The sequence below is a fragment of the Ictidomys tridecemlineatus genome, chromosome 4 (assembly GCF_052094955.1).
Source record: "Ictidomys tridecemlineatus isolate mIctTri1 chromosome 4, mIctTri1.hap1, whole genome shotgun sequence".
NCBI lineage: Eukaryota > Metazoa > Chordata > Mammalia > Rodentia > Sciuridae > Ictidomys > Ictidomys tridecemlineatus.
This window is the reverse complement of record NC_135480.1, coordinates 109,333,745-109,350,053: the sequence shown is the minus strand read 5'-3', so window position 1 is coordinate 109,350,053 and position 16,309 is coordinate 109,333,745.

Here is a 16,309-nt window from a genome sequence, read left to right as displayed (position 1 = left end):
GGCTTTTCCATGTGTGCCTTGTCAGAGGCCAACCATAGGCCCTGGGGAATGCCAGCAGGAGATGAGCGGAGGGCTGGAGAGGATGTGGGTCAGAGGCTCCACAGTCAGCGCTCACTACAGAGAGGAGGGAGGAGGACAAGTGGGACAGAGGACCTACAGGGGTCACTGCTCAGTCACTTTGTAAACTGCACCTTGGAGACTAAAGAGGAAATGAAGGAGGCCCCAGATGGAGGGGCTGGGAAAGAGCATGATCAGATCAGAAAAGGGAGGAAAGAGAGGAAGATGGAGGCCTAGGCTATAATAGAGGAGCAGGCATACCTGTTAGGGATATAAGGAAGGAGGCCCAGTTGCTGGTGCTGGCTAAACCTAGAAACGAATCCCCTTCTATCTGCCTTCCAATTCTCAGAAGCCTTTCATAGGCAGCCCTTCCTGGCCACTTTGAACAAAACTTTCCCTTTTTCTGGGCCTCCACTTTATACTCAGTTAGACACATGACTTTAGGGCTTCGGTTGTAGCTCAGTGGCAGAGTGCTTACTTATCAGGCACCTAGGCCCTGGGTTCAATCCCCAGCACCATAAAATAAAACAGTAGGTGCTCAGGTGATTGTAAGAGGTGGATAGGTGGATGAGTAAGAAAGTATAAACCACTTTACAGAGTAGTGTGTGGAAAGACAGACCTGGGAATCACATCAAGGTCCAGATCTTGGCTCTGTGCCCACTAGATGTGACACTGGGCAAGTTACTTACCCCATCCAAGTGTCACTTCTTCCTCTGTAACATGGAGTAATCGTTGGTTAGGCAATATCAGAAAATTATTGTTAGTTTTACTAGGTGAGATGATTTTGTAATTATGTCAAACAACATTTGTATTTTTTAATGAATACTCAAATATTCAGTAATGAGACATAATGATTTCTGTATTTTACCTTAAAACACTTCTACAAAAGTAAAATTGTTGCTGCTTTAGCCAGGTTTCTGGTTCTTCATTGGCACAGACAGGGATTTTTGCAAGGCAGAAACCTACTTGACACTGAAGTTAACATTTTCCACATGTGTTTGAAAAAAAAATGTACAAAACATTTTCCTAATTTCTTAAAAGACTAGACTCATGGAAAAATCGTGTGGGGTGTGCTTAATGAAAAGGAGAAAGGAGAGTGACTTTGGGGGCAGTTACATTGGAGGTGAAGAGATTTCCTTGAGTTTGGGGTCAGAGGTCTTAGGAATCTAAGAGAGACTGAGCCCTGAGAAGGCAGGCCATGAAACCTGGAGCCAGAGAAGGGAACATTGTCATTTCACAGGTCCACCCAAGACGAGGAGGTCTGCAGCCCTGACAGAGCAGAGATTAGAGGCCTTTCCCTGTTCGTGGGGCCTCTTACTTAGTCCATGTATGCAGTTATAACAGAAGATCTGAGAATGAGTGATTTAAAAGGAGCAGGAATTTACTTTTCCCTTATCTGGAGGCTGTGAAGTCTAGGATCAAGGTGCTGGCAGGCTTGGTTGTCTGGTAAGTGCTGCTGTGCTCTCTGCTTCCACAATGCTGCATCCTCCAGAAGGTACTGACATTGTGTCCTCACATGGTGGAAAGTAGAAGGCAAAAAGGGATGAACTTCCTCTGTGAAGCTCTTTTATAAGAGCAACTAATCCCATTCACAAGGTAGGTCATTCATAGGCCTAATCATCTCTTTTTTGGGGGTGGGAGTGTACCAGGTATTGAACTCAGGGGCACTCGATCACTGAGACACATCCCCAGCCCTATGTTGTATTTTATTTATTAAGTTGCTTAGTGCCTCGCTTTTGCTGAGGCTGACTTTGTACTCACTATCCTCTTGCCTCACCCCTACCCCCACCCCCAGCCACTGAGATTACAGGTGTGCGCCACCGTGCGCAGCCTAATCACCTCTTAAAGGTTCTATCTCCTAATACTATCACATTGACAACACATGAGTGTTGGAGGGGACAAATTCAAACTTCAGCAATAAGTCTCCTGGATTCTGGTGGAACCCAGGAAGGGGCAGAAGCCTATGGAGCCAACTCTATTTGATTTTTATGAATAAAGGAATGGATGGATATTTTTTGTATACCCATGTTTGTGGAATACGATTCATACTCATAACCCTGCTATTATTATTAGCATTAGCATTGTTATTATGAATTAGATTGGAGTCTGGACTATGATCCTAGGTCACAGGGTGTGTTGGATGCTGCTTGATGTGAGTTGAATGCTCAGGATGGCTGAGGTCCCTCTCCCTGGAAGAGGCTGCAGGCCCGTCACCTCTTAAGTTCTTCCATGGCTCTACCCCAACTAGCAATGTGACATCTACTAGGCCTGGAGTGATGGTGCAGATGGTTTTCTGTGGTTGAGGGCTTGGCTGGAAGTCCCTAGTTAGAGTTTTGGCTGGATCTAGTAGGTGTCTAAATAGAGTGGAGGAGGAGTTGGGCTTGTTTGTCCCTTAGCCCTCTAGGTAGGTCATGCACTTGAGATCTGAGGGGGAATCCAGGGCTCAAAGAAATCTCTCATATCTCTCTGCATCTTCAGGTCTGGCTGACTTTCCTCTCCCTGCTCCCAAAGTCCTCCACCCCAACCTGGCTAGATGCTCCAAGTTCCCTGGCTAGGGCTCAGGAAGGAGTAGGGAGTTTCCAGAATGTCTCTGTAGAGCTCCAGGGGGAGGCTTGGCAACTGGAAATTGTCAGCCATCTCCTTGGTGACTAGCAGCCAAATAATTCTGGGAATGGAGGAAGAAGGGGGGTTCTCTGCAGGGCAGCCAAGAGAAGCAGCCCTTAGCCCCCAAACCTCAATTTCTCATTACCTGTGTTAATCTGAGTCCTGCCAGGAGACAGAAACCACATGTTAGCTGAAAAAGAGAATCGAACATAAAGAATTGATGGCTAGGTATAAGGTTGTTAATTAGGTAAGGAGAGAGTAACAAGAGAACGCTGAAGTATCAAGGGGGTGGCCCCTGCAGAAACAGCTCTACTCGAGGGCTGGGGAAACCAAAGGAAGGGTTCTCAAGGAGGGAACCAGACCCTGGATGAGGGGGCTCTGGTCAGCTGATGCTGGGGTCTCTGGGGCAGAGGCACAGGGATGGTGGAGGGTTGTGGGGGTAGATGATGAGGCTTCAGGTGTTGGGAAAAATGCAAACTGGGTTCAGTTGCCACTTCAGAATGGGCCTGCTGCTACTGGGAGAAAAACTGTTGTGGGATGCCACTCCAAGAAACACAGAATCCAACAGGAAGGAGTATGTCAGACCTTTTTCTCCTTCTTGTAACCCCCCTTTAGTGGCTTCCTTTAGCCGGTCCAAAAAGGAGCAACTGGCAAAGCAAAAATGGGGTTTGCAGGGCCCACACCCAGTATTGCAAAGCTGAATTTAGGGGATATAGGGCTGGAGCTGAGAAACATGACCTTGAAGTATTAGTTCCCACTGAGTCTGGAGTTCTGATTTTCCAACCTTGATGTTAATGGAAAGAGCAATGCTGAGCATATAGTAAATGCTCACTGAATATCACTGTCTGGTCTCTGCTTTGGTTGATTCCTATAAAGGTACATGGGCTCCCTTTCCCTTCTTGGGCTTACTCTGACTTTTCTTTTTTCTTTTATTCTCATTTGGTACTGGAGATCGAACCCAGGAGTGCTTTAACACATCCCAAGCTCTTTTTATTTTTTATTTTGACAGGGCAGGTCTTGCTAAGTTGTCAAGGCTGGTTTTCAACTTGTAATCTTCCTGCCTCTGCCTCCCAAGTGTCTGGGATTACAGGTGTATGCCACCATGCCTGGTACTTGGGCTTGTTTTGAAGAGTTATTGACATTCATAGGTTCTGCTAGCTGGAAGGAATTTTTATAATTACAATGATAAAGATGATAGCTGCAAAGAAATACTGAGGCAAGTAGTCTTAGGAAAACAAAATCATTGTGATCGAATCATACATTTAAGTAAAAAAGATAAATAGACCCATGAGAGAGAAATAAAACAAAGTCCAGAAATATAGCCCAATATTCATGGATTATAGGGTACCAAGGAAGTGAGATAGAACCAAGTCTAGAACTATATCTCAATACTTACGGATTGTGGGTATGATGAGGTAATACTGCAACCAGTGGGGTCAAGCCATAGTTTATTAAATAAATCATGTAGGTACAACCAGCTATGGCTGAATAAAAGAAAAGTTGAGCGCTCTACCTCAAAAATTACTAAAACTAAATTTTTAATAGATGAAAAATTTAAATGTAACACTTGAACAGTTTCATCAGAAAAAATTAGGATAATATTTTTATAAGTTAGAATTTGAAGAGATATCTCCTGACTTAAAAAAAAATCAGGAAGCTACCTAAGGTAGATATAAGCTGTTTAAATTTTAGAAAGATAACAAAAATTACCAGATACAAAGTTATAAGACAATATAGTTTGGATAAAATGTTTTATTATATACCATCAATAAAGAGTTATCTCTGAGGGGCTGGGGGTATAGCTTACTGGTAGAACACTTGCCCAGCATACATAAAGCCTTGGGGTTCAATCCCAAGCACCACAAAAGAAACAGGAAAAAAAAAGAGTTAGCAACTGTAATACACAAAGAGGTCCTCACCCACCAATAAGAGAAATAACCTAGTAAAAATAATAGCAAAAGAAGTGAATAGGAGATTCATAGGAGAAAGACTCCAAATGGCCAATAAATTTATGGAAAGATGCTTAACTTCATAAATAGTCAAAGAAATGCAAGTTAAAAACAAGATACAGCTTTTCATTTATCAGAATAGCCAAGCTTTTAAAAGAATGATCATATCTAGGGCTAGAAAAGCTGAGGGAAAACTAATTCTCTTCATGGAATGTGAATTATCACAGACTTTTGAGAAAGGTATCTGGCAAAATATGTGAAATTACAAATATATATATATTTTTTTTGGGGGGGGGAGGGGTACCAGGGATTGAACTCAGGGGCATCTAACCATTGAGGAATATCCCAAGCACCCCACCTTTTTAAAATTTTTTAAAATTTTTAATTAGATACAGGGTCTCAGTGAGTTGCTTAGGGCTTTGCTAAGCTACTGAGCCTGGCTTTGAACCTCCTGCCTCAGCCATCAAAGCTGACAAATATGCATGTTTTGACAGAGCTATGTAATTTCCAGAAATCACACTACAGAACAAACAAAATCCAGTGTTCAAGAATATGTGTGCAAAAATTTGTACACTATAGCACTTTTTTTGTAGTGGCAAAAAAATCTAGTAATGGTTGAATGATATCTACATATCCATATAATGTACTATTATGCAACTATTAAAAAACAACACATTATAGAAAGACAAATGCCATATGATTCCATTTACATAAGGTCTGTAGTGTAGTCAAATCAGAGACAGAAAATAGAATGGTAGTTGCCAAAGGTTAGGGAAAAAGGGGAAACAGGGAGTTGTTTAATGAATATAAAATTTAAGTTTTATAAGAGGTAAAGTTCTGTAGCTAAGTTATTCAACAGCATGAATATACTTAACACTTCTAAACTGAACATGTAAAAATGATAGATTTTGCATTGGGTCTTTTATCACAATAAAAAAGGAATTGAAGGGATTTCCACAATGTTTTGTTAGATGAGTAAAGCAAGATACAGAGAAATCTATATAGTATTTGTAAAATAACTGACAATAAATGTCTGCCGAGTAATCCAGAACTGCCAGGCTTTGACCATTGTCCTCCAATTCTAGAGTTCACTTCCCCTTCATCAGAGCCTAGGGTTCCAGGCAAGAGCTGATGTTGACCTAAGCTTACTAGCTTTGTCAGTCTTAGGTGGCCAAGCACCCTTTAAATAGACTCCTGAGCTAGTCGCCCCACCTCAACTCTCCTTCCCTAAGCACTAGGCCCCCACAGCCTCCAGCATAGCCAGCAAGCCCACAGCTGTTTCCAATATTCTGCACAAACTTTATTGAAATGAGAAGTCCCGTTTATCATCCCTCAGGCTGGCCCCCGCCCCCTCCTTCTGATTAGGTGCAGATGACCTGACAGTCATCGGGCTGGAGTCAGTAATCAAAGAGGAGATTGTTCTGAGCCAGGAGGAGAGGGGAAGGCCGCTGGGGAGCTGAGAAGGGCCCAGAGAAGGTTCAGCCAACCAGGGGCAGATGGGGGATGTTCTCAAGCTGAGGGGAGAGAAAGGGAGAGGGCTGAGAAGATTCTTCAAAGGTCACTTCTCTATACTTTTCTGGCCATATTTTCTTGCTCTAGTCTCCAAAGCTCCTTCAACAGTCATAGCCTATGCCAATAACGTCTCCCATCTCCAATCTTCAAACAGCTCCAGTTTCTCTTTGCTTAGATATCTCAGCGCTGCCAGAAAAACCTCTCTGTATATATTAAGAAATAGCATCAGTCAGGTGTGTTGTTACAGGCCCGTAATCCCAGCAATTTGTAAGCCCGAGGCAGGAGGACTACAAGTTCAGCCTCTGTAATTTAGCAAGGCCCTGAGTAACTTAGCAAGACCTTGTCTCATAATAAAAAGTAAAAGTTAAAAGGCTGAGAGCATAGCTTAGTGATAAAATGCAACTGGGTTCAATACACTGTGCAAAAAAAAAAAAAAAAAAGGTATCTTCTATCCTTGACCTCTCCACAATTTGACTCTTCCTAGAGCTGTAGACTCATTAATCATTATAACTCATATACTGAAAATAACCTAGAGATTCCCATGTCTCAGCTGCCTCTCAGTTTAGGAGTTCCCTCAATAGCACCTTGAACAATAGCTATCCTAGTTTATGTCTGGATACTCTAGGCAGTTAAAATATGGTAACTCCTAGCTACATGTGGCCATTTAAAATTAAAAATAAAAATTGAGTATTTTAGTCACACTAGCCACATTTCAAGTGCTAAATTGTCACATTGTCACATTTGTTTTGCACAATGTGTCAAAAAATATTAAGGGTCTTTTATTTTTCCCTAGTTGCAAACTAACAAGTTAGTCTTCCAGTTTCATGGATGCTGCTAAAGACATGAGACAAAGAAGTTTATTATTTATAGCAATATCAGTAGCCAGAGTTTCAGCATTTTCTTGTTCTAATTTCATGAGCTCCAATTCCCACAGGGCAATGTGAAGAGGATCAAATGACACCTGCACATATAGTGGTTGCCATACAAGAACCCTGAGTTAGGAAACATGAATCTTCTGTAATGAGCAGTAAGTATGCTGCCTTGACTATAAAGGAAGGCCCTCCTCTGTCTTCCAAGGCTGCTGGCTATATACAAACATCCTTGAAAGGTACTAGAACAAAGTCACTTGGTGCCTCTGCTTGAAAAATGTGTAGAAATGCAAGAGACTCATGGAGAATTATCTCCCAATACAGTGAAGATACAGAGCATTTCTGTCATTGCAAAAGTTCTACTGGATAGCTGTTGTTTTAGGGAATGGGGAGCTCACTTCTTTGATTCTTCCCATTGCTTCTGAATTTTGACCAAAGAAGTCACAGAAAAACTAGCAGGCATTTTGCAATCTTATGTGTAAATTTCAAGGTTTTCCTTGATGTAGCTGTTCATTCGCATCACACCTTTTTTGTTTGTTTGTTTGTTTGTAGGTCACTTATGAAAGGTTGTCTGATTTCATGTGCTCTATCTTCATAATGGCCCTGTGAGAGGAGGAATAAGACTAATCCATGAAGGGGCAAACTTCTGTTGACTCAAGGAGATATTCACATAGATATGTAGTATGAAGATTGGCAGAGATGATGAAGGAGTTAAAAGAACCACTGAGTTTTGGGTAGCACTGATGCAAGGTCAATGCAGACCTGCAGTCCAATCAGAGCTTCATTGCATGACAGCAAATCAATACCCTTTGACTTCTTGTGTGTAAGATGGCACAGTTTTTCCAAAGAGCCTCCCAGGGCTTATGAGGATCAACTAACTTACTCATTCCCCTCCTTTTCCTTTCCCTCTTTCCCTTCTTCCTCAGGAAGCAGGCACAATCCTTGCTGTTGGACTGCTCACAGTCTAGTACACATGCTGTCACTTTAAATGTTAGTAACTTTTGGGGGTGATTACAATTCCAGGCTCCCCAATCTTAAGACAGAAATCATTGCTTCCTTTCAGTTGAAGCCTGAGGACTTTGGAAGGGGGTGCCAGGCCTAGCATGGGAAAAAGTGAAGGGTCATGCAGCCGTGTCCTGGGAAAGGCAGGTACACACCTGGACCCCCAGATCCTCCACCTTCCTCTATCCTTTGGGGCAGCTGTTCTTTTTTAATCCTTCTATCCTAGGTTAGTATCAACACCACTTGGTGAATTCTGAGCCTGTAAAGGATGAACCTGAGCCTGGTCCAGATAATCCATGCAGGGCAGGTTCCATGTTCTTTTTCCTGAAGAGCAATAGGTCCTGTTCCAGGGCCTGGTCATGATGGCAGTGGGGCAGCAGGAATGAAAAAAACATGATTTACCAAGAAAGAAAAATTCAAATATTCTAGGGATCATTGGCATCAGAGGCATTTCTGGAGGAGGTCTTTAGGAACTCAGATGGAAAGCAATCAGCTTGCTCTTGTGGCAAGGACTGCTAACTGTGACAGACGCAGCAGGAGAGAGGCAGATTTCTGAGTGAGCCCCTAACTCCATGCTCCTGGTGGAGCACTCTATTCTAAGGGGTGTTTCCATCACGCCATTCATTCCACAGGTCTTTCTGCCCCCTGCCCTACTCATTTTAATGATCTCAGACAGACATAAAAATGGCTGAGCTCAGTGTAAGTGACTGAGACATGAACATTGCCTCAGGGTCCCCATGGACCCCAGCTGGGTACCATGCTGCCCTAGGTTCCACTCTGACAGGATAAAGTGAACTCATTTATTCAGTTGTTTTAAGTGAGCTAACACAAGGAGTGCCAGAGGACTGAGACATAAATCTTTCCCAGAACCCAGAGTCATTGCCAAACACCTTGGATAAAACTTTCTGCCTGTTCAAAACAGTTTTCCCTCCCCTCTAAAAATGAGGAGGGGAAAAGTACTAAAACTTCAAGAAATGGGTGGGGGGAGTTGTTAGCAGATTCTGGGAATGACAAACTTGTCGACGTGTTAGCTTCATAAAGATCCTTCCAGTAAAAAAGGAAAACTTCTAAATCTGAGACTTTTCTTTTTTCTTTTTTTTCAAGTGCTGGGGTTTGAACCCAGAGCCTCAAGTGTACTAGATAAGAACTCTACCACTGAGCTACACCCCCAACCCTCCTCAGGAGTGGGTGTGGAAGCCACTGCTGGTCATGTGGTCTAACTGTGGATTAACCCTGACTGGGAAGTGGGGGCTTTTCTTCTATCTCTGAAGGCTACATTTGCACCAGAGGTGGGACAGCTTGTCACATGTCACCTTCTGGGCTGTGGTTAGAGTCTCAAATGTTTCTCAACTAGAGCAAAAGTCAAACAGACTGTTTGAAAACATTTGAAACTCTTCCCAGACAGAAAGAAACTTGACCGAAGGAGTGTAGAATCCCTCAAAGCAGGTACAATGAGTGGTGTGCCCCTCGGAGCCCATGTAGCTGGAGGATAAAGAACTGCTTTTCCACCCCGTTTACTAAGAGATTTCTTCAAAGTTCCTGTTCTTTGCAGTTTATAGCAATGGATATATGATAGAAAGTCACCCTCAACCTTACTTCTAGTCCTATAAGTGTCAACTGGTTTTGTGTTTTCAAGCTTCTTTTCTATACATAATTACGCATCTATAGTGTTGGAGATTAAAAAGGATTGTAGAACTGGGGGTGAGACCATGGCAACTGAAGCACCTTGGATCAGAGCCAGAGCAGATTCATGGTACATGTGGGGCTTGAAACCTGTCCTCTTTCTCTCTCCATATACACCATTCTCCCGTCATGTGCACTCATTCTGGGCCAGAGAATCTGGACCTGCAGACAAGCTGGCAGGCGGGGGATCTGCCTGGGCCTACTATTGAGACCCTCACCTATCCCACTCTGCTGAGACTACCTCTCTCCAGCATGCTCAGCCCTGTCTCTGCCCCTGGCAGTCATTGCCTTTTGGTCCAGGTGTCTGCAAGTCTTTGCTCCTAGTATGCCTCCTAACTTTTTCCTTGACAGAAAAGACCTAGCATGTGATTAAAAACTGCAAAGAAATCAGTCTGCAAAGTCATTACTGTCAAACAGATATAGTCAAATGAAAATCCAGAGCATTTACTTTGGAAATTCAAGAAATGGATTTAAAATTCATCTTGAAGTGTAAACAGGTAATGAAATTTTTAAAAAGTACAAGAAAGAATTAAAGTAAGGGGGAAGGGGAAAAAATATTTAAATTAAAACGCATTATATAGCTGGGTATGAAACCAACCCAATGGTAAAGTGCTTCCCTAGCATGCATGAGGCCCTGAGTGCAATTTGAAATACTGCAAAAAAAAAAAAAAGAAAAAAACCTCCAAGAAACAAAAATACATTCTATAACAATAATACTTAAAACTGTAATATTGGCACTGAATAAACAAAATCAGCAGGTTCCCAGCATCCTATTATGTGTTCAGAGGTACAGAAACTTTTTTTTTAATATGATAAAGGAGACATTGAGAAAATGCAAAGGAGAGATTTCTGTAAGAGTGTTGGAATTATTAGTTAATTATTATTATTATTACTATTTTGGTACTGGGTTGCTTAGCCACTGAACCACATATCCAGTCCTTTTGGTTTTATTTTTAAAAATTTCAAACAGAGTCTTGTTAAGTTGCAGAAGCTGGCTTTGAACTTGCAATCCTCCTGCCTCCACCTCCAGAGCTGCTAGAATTACAAGTTGTGTGCCATTGAGCTTGGCTAGTTAATATTTTTAAAGAAAAAAATGTAATTTCATGTACCTCACACCAGCATAAATTACAGAGGGATTAAGTCAAATATCTTTTTAAAGATAAGAATCACAATAATAACCAAGAATTAAGTTGTATGTGTTTTCTTGAGTAGTGCTAACATTTTAGAACCAGCAGCACAATAACAACAACAACAACAAAATCACAGAATCATTGATATATTTCATTACACAAATTATGTAATTTTGTGTGAAACTACAACAAATTGTAAAAAGGCTGACAGACTGGGTAATATATTTCAGTGAAAATAAGGTTAATATCTTTGTTATAGTTGGAAAAAGTGATTCACATACATATTTCAGGAACCTGATAATGAAAGCATTAAGACCTCATAAGATAAATGGATAAACAACAAACTGCACACAAGGGAATACTCTATCTTGTCTGTACTTAAAAAAAAAAAAAGGTAAGGGCTGAGGTTGTGGCTCAAGAGGTAAAGCGGTCACCTAGCATGCGTGAGGCACTGGGTTTGATCTTCAGCACCACATAAAAATAAAATAAAGATATTGTGTCCACCTATAACTAAAAAACAAATATAAAAAAAGTAAACCAAAAAAAGTCACCATGTAATTTTAAAATAAAAATATTTCTTGCTGGTAAGGTGAGGAGAAAAATCAGTGAGGAACATATATTGGTAAAGCACAGTCTCTGGAAGCAGTTTGATACTATCAAAAGCCATAACAATGCTCTTATTTTTTTTTTAACCTGGCACTCAAACTTAACATCTCTAATCCTAAGAAATAATTCAAAATATTGAGCAGGAAGATATTCATTACAGTCATTAGTTATAAGTATAATGCTAGAAAACTGGTCATCATATAATTGTTGAACAAAGATAGTTATATGCATATTCACCAGAAAATCTGGTCAATTATTATTTTAAAAATAATAATCCTAAAGATGATGCAGCAACATGAAGGAAAAAGTACACTTGAATGTTTCAAGTAAAGTGATATAATAAAAAAAGATGAAGTTATTAATATTAAGATGAAAAGGACTATATAAAGGCAATATTTAAAATAATCAAGCAATGAGATATTGGATAACTTTGCTGCTACTTTTGTTTGTTATTTTATTGCTTTGTAATATAAATATTATTGAAAATAATCTATATTCTGCATAAGCTGATGAAGTTCAGAATAAAGAAATGATCACATGGAGAAGAAGCCAGTGAATCTAAATGTTAACTCAAGGTGCCATTAGAAGTTAATCATCCCATTTACCTTTCATCTGTGAGAAATAATCTTCTGTACTAAGTTTCTATGGCTTACATGTGTGGAGCTATTCTGTGAGGGGTCATGGAAACATGGTATATTAGAATGAGCAGTTTCAGAGATCATTTTATTCTAAACGCCTGGTAATTCAAGAACCATAAGTACAACACCCATTACAAGTAACTGTTTGCCTTCTGACTGCCTGAATACTCTCATGGATGGGAGGAAGCTCACCACCTCATAAAGGTGCCTGTTCAGTCCATACATGACGTGCTTCTGAACTTTACACAAAGCAGGGCTTTCATGTCAATCACCTCTTTCCAGCTGGGATTTCAAGACATAAATCACAAACCAAGGGACTGGAGTGAGACCATATCATTCTTTCTAGCAGTAGAAAAATATTAAACTCAAAACAGGAGACCATCCCCATTCATGGAAAAATATATTCTAGAAACTTCAATGCAGAAACTGGTTAGAAAGAAAATTAAGGGCAAAGATGAATTCCCTAAGAAAAGTGCTTCAGAGAGTTGCTCTATTTCTTTCCACAGGCTCAATTTTCATTAAAATTCTTTCAGTTCTCCTGAATACAAGAAGGGAAAGCCTTTCTTCGGAGCTCATGTTTTGTATCACATGAGAACTTCTGGTTGTTTCTAACCTGGGCAGAAGTGGAAGGCTTATAAGCTTGTGAAGGACTGAGCAGTTCCAGACACAGGCCACTGGGACCCTCTGTGGATTGTCCAGACAACACTGTTACTTCTTTAGTAACACTGCAGGTTTATTTCCTGTAAACCACTGGAAGAGTCTAAAATTTTGAGTTTCAAGGGGAGTAAAAAATCCATATTAAAAATGGAAAATGCTTTGATCCCATCCACATTTTAAAGTCACAATTTGCAAAGCAATAAAGGAAACCAGAAGAAAGTATCTAGAGAGAATTGGCCAAAGAGCATTTTGTTGAGCAGGTACCAGGCAACACTGAGAGATAGGAGGAAGCCAGTGTGAGACAGCCAGAGAATGGCCCTCCTGGGTGCCTGACCCCGGGGGGCAAGTAAAAAGGTAAAATCAGCCTGGGGAAGTGAGAGGAGGCAGAATTGGGAGAAGGTGGGAGTCAGTGAAAGGAGAAGTGGCTGTGTCCAATTCTTTTCTCAGTCATGGATTTAAAAGATACAGAAGTGAATGTTGAAGTGAATGCCTTTTGAATTCTTTTTAGAGTAGAAAGTTAGTTGGTATCCGCTGAAGCTTACTGCATGATTGTGATATTTCACAAGTCTGTGGGTTAAAATGATTTATGAAGGTCTTTGATGTACTTGATTATTTCCCAGAAAGGGTTGAGAGTTAGAGAGAGGGGGTTAAGACTGAAGGGAATCTGACTCTTCTGTTACTCCTTTGGTAAAACTAGTGGGTGCCCAATTGCTGGGTTCCTGAAGGTCATCCTGAGAGAATCAGTGTGCATGGCGAGACGTGACAGGGCAAAGCAAGCAAGAACAGAAGGCTGGCCTCCTGGCTCAGGGGGCAAAAAGTGCAGGCTTGGCCAGAGAGGACCCTGGGCTGGATTCACATTTCCTTTTCCATCCCAGCAGCTGGGTTGTCTCTGCTTAGGCCTTTTGTATGTTCTAGTCTCCTACTTGAATCAAGAGAACCAAGAGCCAAATGAAGGCTTGACATGACCAGCTTCTTTCTCTGGTATCTGCAAAGATGCTGCTCATGGTCCTGTCCCCACCTACCCCAGAAATCCCCTAAGATTTTCCACTGTTGATCATCTGTGCAGAGACTGCTAGTGGCTTTCATGGTGACTGAGCTCTGCTGAGGAGGATCAACACTTTCTCCAAACACAATAATGTCTCTTGAGAAGGAGCTGTCAGACGTCCTACCAGACGATGACCAGCTCATTTGCCTTTCCTGTTAACAGCTGTCTTAGATCCAGCACCTAACATCACAGCAGCCATGCTCCATGCTAGGTGATCACTCACAATTCCCACTGCAAATCACAACCCTGCTCCACGTAATCATGAATTTCAATATGTTCACAGTATTAAGCTGGCCAAGATAAACCCAATGGATTTGGTTTAGTATTTGGTGCCAAATAACACACAGCTGATTACGCCAGTTCACAGATGCACTGAAGTCATCTGGTATTCCTTGCTTCTCCATTTACTGGAGAAGAGAGACCTTGGCCAGGCCAGATGTGCAGAAGTGAAAATTGCTTACAGTTCTGAACAAGGAGCTGCACCCTGCTAAAGGGCCTTTGAATTGTTGACTCACCAATCTGGATAGCTAGTGTTAATACAGCTGTGACCTCAGCAGAAAACAGGATGGCTCTGCCGCCTCCTAGGTGGCGAGACAAAGGGACATGAAGAGAGGGGCAAAGGGGAAGACAGAAGAATGCCTAGTGTTTGCAGACCCTGTGGGAACAGTTGCTAAATGGAGATTGGTGTAGGCACTCATGAGGGTAACTGGTAGAAATTTTACCAGAAGTCAGTACTAGAAAGGGAGGTGATCACATTTTATTTAAGATATGCCAAGGCTGGGCTGAGTATGATGGAAAGTCAAACTCAATTCTCAAATAGTAAGAGTGTTTCCTGTGCTTACCTACCCTGTGTCATATTATTGGAGTTCAAAATTAGGATGGAAAACATTAAGGAAAAATGTTAATGAATGAAAACATCAAGGCAAAAAAAAAAAAAAAGGAAAATATTTACTTGATGAGTGCCTACTGAGTGCTGGGCTCTGTGTCAAGGCCTGGATATAGAGTGGACAATGAAACTGACCACAGTTTCCAGCCTAGAGAGGGAGGTATGGCAGTATATGGAGAACTGGAGTGGACATTCCCAAGTGGGAGCTTCACCTTTTATAAATTCTATCTCTAAGGACCTCTCTTTGTTGCAGAGTCTCCTCCCTAAGCCAGTGGTCTTCACTACCCATTACTCTGCCTATCCTTTCAGCTCTTCTTGCCCGAATATGTCTTTTTTTTTTTTTTAAAGAGAGAGTGACAGAGGAGAGAGAGAGAGAATTTTTTAATATTTATTTTTTAGTTCTCGGCGGACACAACATCTTTGTTGGTATGTGGTGCTGAGGATCGAACCCGGGCCGCACGCATGCCAGGTGAGCGCGCTACCGCTTGAGCCACATCCCCAGCCCCCGAATATGTCTTTTGGGGCTCTATTCTCAGCTTTGTCTGTAAAGGGGAAGGAATCTTTAGTTTTCTTTCAGGGTCTCCAGGCAATAGAGATGATGAACTGGGTCTGGAACACTGCCTCAGTGGGCCCAGGTTAGGAAACTGCTACGTGATATTACATGCACATTGGACAAGCACTGTTGAATATATCCTGCCCTCCTATAGGAACCCTGAGTGTCTACTCCTTTGGAAGGTGGCCCAGATAGTATAAGAGGCCTCTCCTCTGTACAACACTAGGGACCTGTACACCTTTCCTTTATCACAGTCTATTCTAATGTTGGCTTCTTCCGAGTCTTTGCCTTTAGACTCTGAATTCTGAGATGTCTTTGTATTCTATTCATTTCCCTTTTATTGGGGTTTATGGTGCACAATAAATATCTGATATTGAATGAGGGAGCCTATTGATTTTCATGTACTTCTGAGTCCTGAACTGGGGATAAAACACTGAGCAACTCTACAAGTTGAAATAATCATCCACACCTGGATGACAAAGGCACTCACAAGAGCCACTTTTGGCAGCCTGAGGCTATGACAGAACTGGTGCCTAGGCTGCAGGCTTCATGAACTGCTCAAGCTTTGTGGGAGACCAGCCATTCATCCCTTGTTCTCAACCTCAGGGCTTCACTTTTGAGCAGGAAATGTGAGAGAGAAATCATCTCAAAAGGGCTTTCAGGAAAATGACCAAGATTCACACATATACCATTAAGGCTACCTGAATGTTACTTCTTTAGGAAGGCACATGAGCTTTTTCTTTCTTTCCTTTTTTTTTTTTTTTAAAACCCCCACTGCCTGTTTTTAAGAAATGCCTAGAGTAATGCCACATTTTCATACTGTTAAGTAACTGACGATTGAGCAAATTTTCTCTAATTTGAAGACAGTAAAAAGCAAAATAGAAAAATATTCTGAAATTCTGGATGTCACTTGAAATATTAAAAAGCAAAATGTTCTTTCTTCCAAATATTTCACTTTTTAAGAGTTTTACTCTTTTTTTTTTTTTTGGCCTCTGAATGTGTGCACACAGAAGAAGGTGAAGGGAGGAGAGGGGAGGGACATTAATGGGTGGAAAGGGCTGCCTGTGAGTGAGACCTGTCTTTTCCATTTGTCCCATCAGCTCAACTTCCAAAACCCA